At 35.0% G+C, this 8,845-nt stretch overlaps 1 pseudogene; it reads left to right on the plus strand.

Annotated features, from left to right (window-relative positions):
- Nucleotides 1–2,048: 2,048 nt before the first annotated feature.
- LOC143401856 (non-histone chromosomal protein HMG-17 pseudogene) lies at nucleotides 2,049–7,661 on the plus strand (annotated as a pseudogene).
- The last annotated feature ends 1,184 nt before the right edge of the window (nucleotides 7,662–8,845 follow it).

The raw sequence follows: 8,845 nt of genomic DNA on the forward strand, positions 1-8,845 counted from the left end.
GTCAGCTTACCATTTCTTACTCAGTAACATTCCATTTGCCCCTATAAACTATCATCTCTATCCCATCACCTTTAAATAAACATATTTACTGACTTAGATTTTAATGCACATTTAGTGCTATTATGTAACTCTATTTAAAAGCACATCATTACATTGTGTTTATAGATGGGCCTCGTTTGGTCAAATTTTGTCTCTTGGAGCATAGTAACCTCGAATGTCTAAATCAATATATCAAAAGAAGGAACCCTATTTTATTGGTTGCAGTATCTGAACTTAAAATAATGTTAGTTGCAGACACAGGAGCAAATAAAAGTAATTCTACCTACAGTATTAAGTCCTATCCTCTGAGACTTCATTTTTCACACAGACTTAGAAGAACAGAAAGCTAACATTCACTTTTTCTTGACAAAGAACAAGTCAGCATTGATAGCTAAGAAAAGAAAATCAAGATACTTATTTTTTTTACAATCAACAGATTGTAATCTATGGTCTTCTTATAGATTGCACCAAAAAGGATACAGATTTCTGTGGGATCTGGCAATTTTTGAAATGGAACATTTTATGAGCGATACCAAAGTAATACAAAAGTTCTGAAGTAAGATACCTGGAATTGAAAATCCTGATAAAGTAGAAACTATTTTGCAATTTCCTCAAGACGCCTGTTTAATATTGTTTCCTAGTGCTGGAAAAATTGTCTTCCTCACCTCTGTCTTGCTGTACCTGAACACAAAGATAAATGTGTTTAAAACATACCCATCTCAAAAGGAAAGAGAAAAAAAATCCTGTTTCTGAATCCAGCAAATAATTGAGGCAGGAAGATGCAGCGCTCACCCCAAACCCAGTCTTCATGTTTATTATGGTTTTTATTTAATCAGAAGTGTTATGTGGAGCTTTAATTAAAAAAAAGATACTATTACTTTCTTGAGCTATTGCAAAGCAATTGTTATCTAGTAATATATTTTTCTCACTGAACCAGATGAAACTTTAGTACATCCTTCCACATCCCCTCATGATTTAATCTTGAATTGAGCAACACAAAACAAAAGAATCAATTTCCTTTTTAAGAAACAAATGTTTAATCATCACACTGGACCAATGCCAACTTGAAAAATCTTTAGGCCTGGAAAAAAAAAAGAAAAAAGAAAAGGCACTTAATACTTTTTTCAAAGTATTAAGCACTTTGCAATAATAGTAATAATAATTATTATTATTATATTATAATATTATATATAATTATAATTATAATATAACTATTATTATATTATTATAATAACTATTATTATTATTGTTTTGATACAGGGCCCACTGTGTTGCCCACATTGGCCTCAAACTCATTATCCTCCTGCCTCAGGCCCCTGTATAGCTGGGAGTTCAGGCATGTGCCAATACGCCTGAATTCTATCTAGCATTAGTAAGTTATTCAAATTTGTCTTCAGCAAAGCCAGGTACCCTACTTCTCTGTGACTTCTCCCCTTGCTATTTTTTTTTTTCACCTTTCACTTCAGGTACCTAGACTGAAAAATCTACCTCTAAGCATCAGTTTAAGTATGAGGAGAAATAACCTAAATACGTCTTCAAAGAAACATCAACCATATTAACTTTAGCCAGGGCAGTTGTACTCTAAGTTTAAATTTTTTTAAAATATTTTTTTTCTGAGTACCCATTCAGATCCAAATTCTAAAAAACAAGAAAAGACAAGGCTTAGGCCTTATATCTGAGTGCTCAAGGTCTAGCAGAAGAGAGACCTGCAACAATGACCAATATATCATGTACTAATGTCATGTAGAACCATGTTAAAGGCTCAGAGGAAAGGGAGAAATTACACTATGTTGCAGATCAGGAATGTCTTGGAAGAAGTACTGAGTTTGATGTACTTTGGGGATTTCATCAATACATAGGAGGAATTGAATATTGTGGCCAGTTGACCAGAAAACCTATGAAACATCAGGACTGAAGATATTTATTTGAAAATATCACTGTCATCCATTCTCAGATGATAGAGAAATGTGTAGAAGGATATTTTTCAAAACTTTTACCTCAGATTAATCATGTCGTTAGATGCTCTGGAGGAAACAGAATCTCATGATCAAATAAAATTAAGGAGTACCATGATTTATCACCCTCCTTTGGAAAGTAGTAAATGAGAGTAACATTTAAAACACTGACAAGTCTTCCACTTGGATAACATTTGGAAGAAAAGAAATATTTATTAAGGAAGCTGAAAAGGGCAAGAAATTTGAAGAGGGTAAATGTGGTCCATATAGACAAATTCCTAAAAGATAAAAATTGGCCAGGAGACAGTCTTGCAAACAGACAGTTTGCTGTTCCAGAGAGCATGGCATATGTTGTGTGCTTAAAAATTATTTAGCAGATGAATAAATGAGGAAAAAATAGCAGGAAAAGAAGTAATTTCTCTAATTTTTCTTTTAGACATTCTATTGATTGCCTGTGAAGACGGAAAAAGAGGCTAGTAATAGTACAATGAAATTCAGACAAAAAATATTGTTTGATTTTGGAGACAGTTTCATGAAAATGCATAGATTTAGAAGTGTATTTTTAGAATATATAGTAGTTGTTTACAACAGGAGGAACAGAGAAAAATTTTGCTCCCCAGGGGACATTGGCAATGTCTGCAGATATTTTTGGTTGGCATAGCTAAAGATGGGCTTTTTCTACTTGGGCAGGGACCAAGGAGGATGATAAACATCCTACTGTGCACCAGATAGCCCTGTAGCAAAGAATCATCTGGCTCACAGTATCAATATTGCTGCTTATGAGAAATCCTGTTCCACAACATGTAATATGGCTTCAAATGTAGAGCAACAAGGATAAATCCAGGTCAGGGTTAGGAAAATCTTTGATTCACCATCCTTTGTCTGCTCTAAAAACAAAATAAAATAAAATAAAATAAAGGAAAACATATGACAATTTTTTTCCTAAAAACCAAGATTTTTTTGGAGAAGGTTGGCGGCAGGGCAAGTACCAGGGACTGAACTCAAAACCGCTTAACCCCTGAGCCACATCCTTAGCCATTTTTTAAATCTGATTTTTTATTTTGAAACAGGGCCTTACTAAGTTACTAAATTGCTAAGACTGGCTTTCCACTTGGTGATCCTCCTGCCTCAGTCTCCCGAGTCACTGGGATTACAGGAGTGTGCAACCATGCTCAGCAAAGAATCGTTTTTTTTTTTTTTAAAGCCAGGCAGAAACTGCCCTGTGTTTCCACTTAGGATCTCCACATGAATCAGAGTCATATGCTCGGAAGCACTCACTGAGATGTCATCCCCTGAATATCACCCCTTTAGGTAACTCAGAGTTAAAAAGGCACCTTCCAGACCTGTGTACATAAATCTTCCTTTGGTTCTGGAGGATGGATGTTTTTTGCACCCAGGTGAAGGGTAGACCAAGCTAATTACACCAAGAAATCATCTTTTGGAAAAGGTCAGGTCTAGATGAATCTCTATCTGCATGAGGATGAATAAATAGAAAAACAGTAGAAAGTGGGACAAACGGAACACGAAAAGTTTAACAGACTATTTTTGATATCCTTAAAAATGTGAAAAGATGGAAGTGGTCTCTGAAATAAGGGAGAGAAGAGTAAAACATGTACGATAAAACTAGACAATAACAAAGAAATGTGACTGAAGTAGTGAAAACACACAGGGGAACTCCAGAGCAAGAGGATCTAAAATTCCCATTGGAGACAATGAAAATGGAAGTGACAAAATCACATGAGTAACTAGAATGGCAAACTTGAGAAACTATAAACCCAAAGAAAAAGGACAGAAACAAAATTCAATTCAACCTTCAAAAGGCATTTCTGGGGCTGGGGACATAGCTCAGTTGGTAGAGTGCTTGCCTTGCACGCACAAGGACCTGGGTTCAATCCCCAGCACCACCACCTAAAAAAAAAAAAAAAAAAAAAAAAGGCATTTCTGACACAACTAAGGGAAACTCATAACACAATAATCTGCCTAACATGAAGGAGAAAACCAAATTCATAGATTTGTAAAGCTTTACTAAATATCAGGCCCAAATAAAATAAGAGTCTTTCTTGGAAATAATGTAAGTCTAGGATTATAGAATAATATACAATACTGAAGCATCAAAGAAAGAAAGTTTGCTTGAATAAAAATCAGGTTAACATTAGAACTCCTATAATACTAAATATTGTAGTCAAGGAAAGTAATACAAAGTCTACGACTCTATGAAAAATAGCAAAAGAAAATGACCAAAAGATAGTCATGATGAAAAACTTACTTACCAATCATATCTATCACAAATGAAGTATGTAAAAGAATAACAATATAAGATTTTCTTATTTAAATGAGGAAGACTGAATTAATAGTTATGTCTCGAAGAAAATAAACCCTTTTAAACATCCAGTGTTACTGATGTTATTATATATTATGTTTTAATCATAAAGTCTGTTCACAAGGACTTTGCCCCCTTCTTCCTTTTTCTAGCTCAAATGCAAGGCTGTTTTTGACAGCTAGCCTCCCTGAATAACAGCAGAATCTTCCTGATTTGTAGTACTTGCCAATTTCCATGGTGTAGATACGCCCACCATGGCCAATTTCAAGGCACCAATATTTAAACAACCCAGCTGTCAAGATTTCTGAGTATTTAACAATGCAGCCACTGAGAGCCAGCCAGCTCCTCACACCACTAAGAAATGTTACCCTCTTAGTTATATTTAACTGTTTGCATTTGTTTTTGTCACCAATTTCTCAAGGACAGGGACTTTAACATCAATTAGTTCAAAAGGACTTATAAGGGTTTCACTTCTAGGTTTTCAGTTTTACAGATAGTGTGAAAGCTACATGCACTTAGTAGAAACTGTCCTTCAAATTTTTAACTTGGCTCTCTGCCCAGGGTTAGGGTTATGTGGTAGATAAATTCTTAAGATGAACAACTGCTCCCAGTCAACTACGTGATGGCATAGGTAAACAACCAAAACTCTACAGGGTGTTGCACTACTGATATTTGCTAAGTTGGGTATATTAAACACATTTTCAACTTACAGTATTTTCAACTTGCGATGGTTTACCAGGACTTAACTCCATTGTAAGCAGAGGCACATCTGTGGTAATATCATTGTCAGTTTTGTGGAGAATAGAAAAGTTGGCTGGGGATTTTGAATCCTTGACAAAAGAAGGTTATTGACACCACAGATGCTCTGTGTAAAAGACCAGCAAACACACATGCTTTATCACTGAAACTTGGCTTCAAAATGTGGAATGTGATCCTAAACCCTGTGAGCTAGATGGACCCCACATGAATCACAAAATCTTTTCTGTCCAGCCTACATGAAATGTCACATAGTTACCTTTCCACCTTGACCTGAAACAAGCACTGTAACTAAACTGATCTTCCTGCATTAGTAGTCTAATGAAACAAAGCAATAAAAGATCATTTCAAGGCCTAGAGCAGCAAGTTAGCTCATGGACCCCTGTACTCCAGGACCTGACTCCATCCTGATTGCTATCAAATTCCTGGAGATTTGAACATGATAGATGTTTAAAAAACTTGATTAAATATTTCTACAATATACACATCAATCACAACATCCCATTTTACCCCATAAGTATACATCATTATTTTTCAATTACACTTTTTTTATAAAATGGAAAATTTCTCACAAGAAAGGAGACTTTAGAGCATTGTTAGACACTCATATAAGAGGGAAAAAAGCAAACAAACCCCCTATACTCAAAATTCCAGAGATATCGGGGATTTTAATTCTTTGCTCATCACACTCAAAGATCTATCCTTTAGAGACCTGGTCCATTGATGTCTCAGAATAATTTTTATTGCCCTAATCTGAAGCCAAGTGGGACTTCTTGGTAGGATGGAGAGAGGTCTGGTGTTTGGGTGGAAAAATCTTGTACTAACTCTAAAGGGCAGTACCAACAATAATAGGGATCCACAAACCTTTCCTTAAAGGGCTGAATAATAAATATTTCAGACTTGCAAGAATTACAGTATCATCAGTGCAAATTAGGCTATAGAGTTCACTTCTTGTAGCAATCAAATTCACCTTAATTTTCAATAGCAATAGAATTAAAAATGATATAGAATAGGATATAAGAATTTTAATTATTTCACCAAAATCAACAAAGGGTAAAAGAACAATGCAATTGTAAGAGCCAATATCCTCTTCCATGTTGAAGGACAACCATATTTATTGATACACCTCATTGTCAATCTAGCAATCATTTCCACCTGCTTTACACAGAAGAAAACTGGGCAAACATTTTCTTATTATTTCTAAAACACCTTGAATTATGTTCCATATCAAATTCTATTTTTAATGAACAATCTGTGAAAATAAGAATCATTTAAATTAAACTTTATTTTGGCCACAGATTCAACATTTGGAGGATCATTTGCAAATGTGAGATATTTTATACATACTCCAAAAGTTATTCTCTGAAACCTTATTTCTACAGCTGAATTAACAACTGCAGTAGTCAATCCAATATTTGCAGCTGTTGTTAGCAACCAAATCAAATTGCTACATGGTCAATCGGTTGATCAATGCATAATTGACTGTGAAGATAACCAGAAATATCAGCCAATTTGTTAACTGTGTGGTTATATAGACAAAGTCAATGATCTAATTGGAGGAAGGAAATTAAAAGAATGTAATCAAAATTGCTGTGTTCAAAAGAACTATTTAGATGTATGAGGCCCAAAATCTATTCCTTTTTTCTTCCTCTTGGAAAATCCTGAATGTTTCATGCTTAAAATTTTTGACATTTATTAATTACTTCCAGCAATATCTTAAATGAAACTTACTAAAAATATCCCCTACCCCAATCACCACTTTGCATTTTACTATAATAATAATAATAAAATTCTGAAAATGTTTTCTAAAGTGAATATAGATAATGAGCTTATTTAATTATTTTACATAAACAATATTGGCCATTACAAACTACATATAAAACATGATATAATACAACAAAAGGAGCTAGGGAAGATAATGAATATGAGAGCAGTTTTCAAGAAAGAACATAGAAAAAGCAGGGAACAGCTTGAGAACACAGCCACAAACATCATTTAAAAGTTAGATTTAGCTAGGAGTGGTGGCACACACCTGTAATCCCAGCTCTTAGAAGGGAGGGGAAGTAGAATCACAAGTTCAAAGCCAGACTATGCAAATTAGAAAGACCCTAGCTCAAAATAAATAATAAAAAGTGCTGGGGAGGTAGCTCAGTGATAGAGCATCCCTGGGTTCAATTCCCAGTACTGAAAAAACATGTAATATACCATTCATTTTGTATATAATACATACGTATACAAAATGGAATTACTTATTAAAAATAATAAATTAAAATAAACTAAACTTGTGCTCCACTGCATTCCTGCATCCACTGCCTGTGTCCTGCAGCTGGCACCACCAAGTCCAAGAGAAAGGCTGAGTCCTAAGGGGATAAAGCCAATGTGAAGGACAAACTTCTGAGAAGATCTGCAAGGTTGTCTGCTAACCCTGCTCCTCCAAAGCCTAAAAAGCCTTTGTAAAGAAAGAAGAGAAGTTACCCATAGGAACAAAAGGAAAAGCTGATTCTGGCAAGAATGGGAATAATCCTGCAGAAAATGGAGCTGGCAAAACGGACCAAGTATAGAAAGCTGAAGGTGCTGGAGATGCCAAGTGAAGTATGTGCATTTTTGATAACTGTCCACTTTAGGTGACTGTACAATTTGAATATTATTTTTTATCAAATTTACAAAATGTAGAATTTTGTTTTACCTTAAAAAAAGAAAAGTGTGTTGTTAGTACATAGAACACATCATTGTGGTTTTGGGCGAAGGAGCATACATCACTAGTAGAATGTCTCCAAAGCTGAATTGCTGTGGTGGGAAACACCTTTGCCTACTAATTTTGAGAGAATTCCTCCTGGCTCCCAGGAGGAGGGATTCCCTGATGTTAGCACACATAGCCACGTTGGCACAAACACCTTGTGGTGTGAAAAAAATCAAATTCACCTTTATGTTCTCCTCTCCCTCTCTGCCATTGACATAGACTTAACTCCTCTAAACCTTTATACCTGTTGGGACCTGACTCCGAACAGTTGATTTTACAAGTGTGTTGGGCAATCTGGACATTCCAGTAACATCATTGAGATAGTGTTCCCCAAAAGAGCAACAATTTCTTTTCTGGATATTGGATCTTCAGATTAATAATTCTGCCATTTTTACTTTATTTCCTGAAAGTCAGGATGTACTCATGAAAAGATGTTAAACAACATGCTAAATATTAAATGTCAACCCTCTCTAAACTGCCCTTATTCAGAGCATCAGATAGAGACTTCACTGGGTTTTATAGTGGCTTTCTGATGTTGGTAGTCTATCCAAGAAGGGAGTTTGAATGTTGTTGTGTACTCTTACCAATTGTCTGCTCAGGTTCTGCCTGAAATATCATGATTGTTTGTTATAAGTACCTTTAATAAAACTGGATACAGTTTGGCTTGGAAAAAATAAAAGTGCTTATGTGTGTTTTATTTTATATATGTGTATATAATTTCAAGTAGTTAGGTTGTTACCTCTTGCAAACACAGCACAGAGAAATTTAGGCTAACTCTTTTTAACTTTACATCCAAAATATTTGTGTCATGATAAAAACATAATACTACAAACTTTTATAGATTTTGTGCTAAAGTATTGATGGAAAATGAAGTTTATATGGCACTTTAACACTCTCCTATTCATGATTTCATTTGTGCCTCACAGATCTGTCAGGTAGGTTGATCAAGAATTATCGTCAGTTATATTTTAGAGATGAAGTACCTGCAGGTCAGATGAATAAAATGAGAACTTTCCCAAGGTCATGCTAATAGCT

Source organism: Callospermophilus lateralis, chromosome 6, assembly GCF_048772815.1.
Source record: "Callospermophilus lateralis isolate mCalLat2 chromosome 6, mCalLat2.hap1, whole genome shotgun sequence".
Lineage (NCBI taxonomy): Eukaryota > Metazoa > Chordata > Mammalia > Rodentia > Sciuridae > Callospermophilus > Callospermophilus lateralis.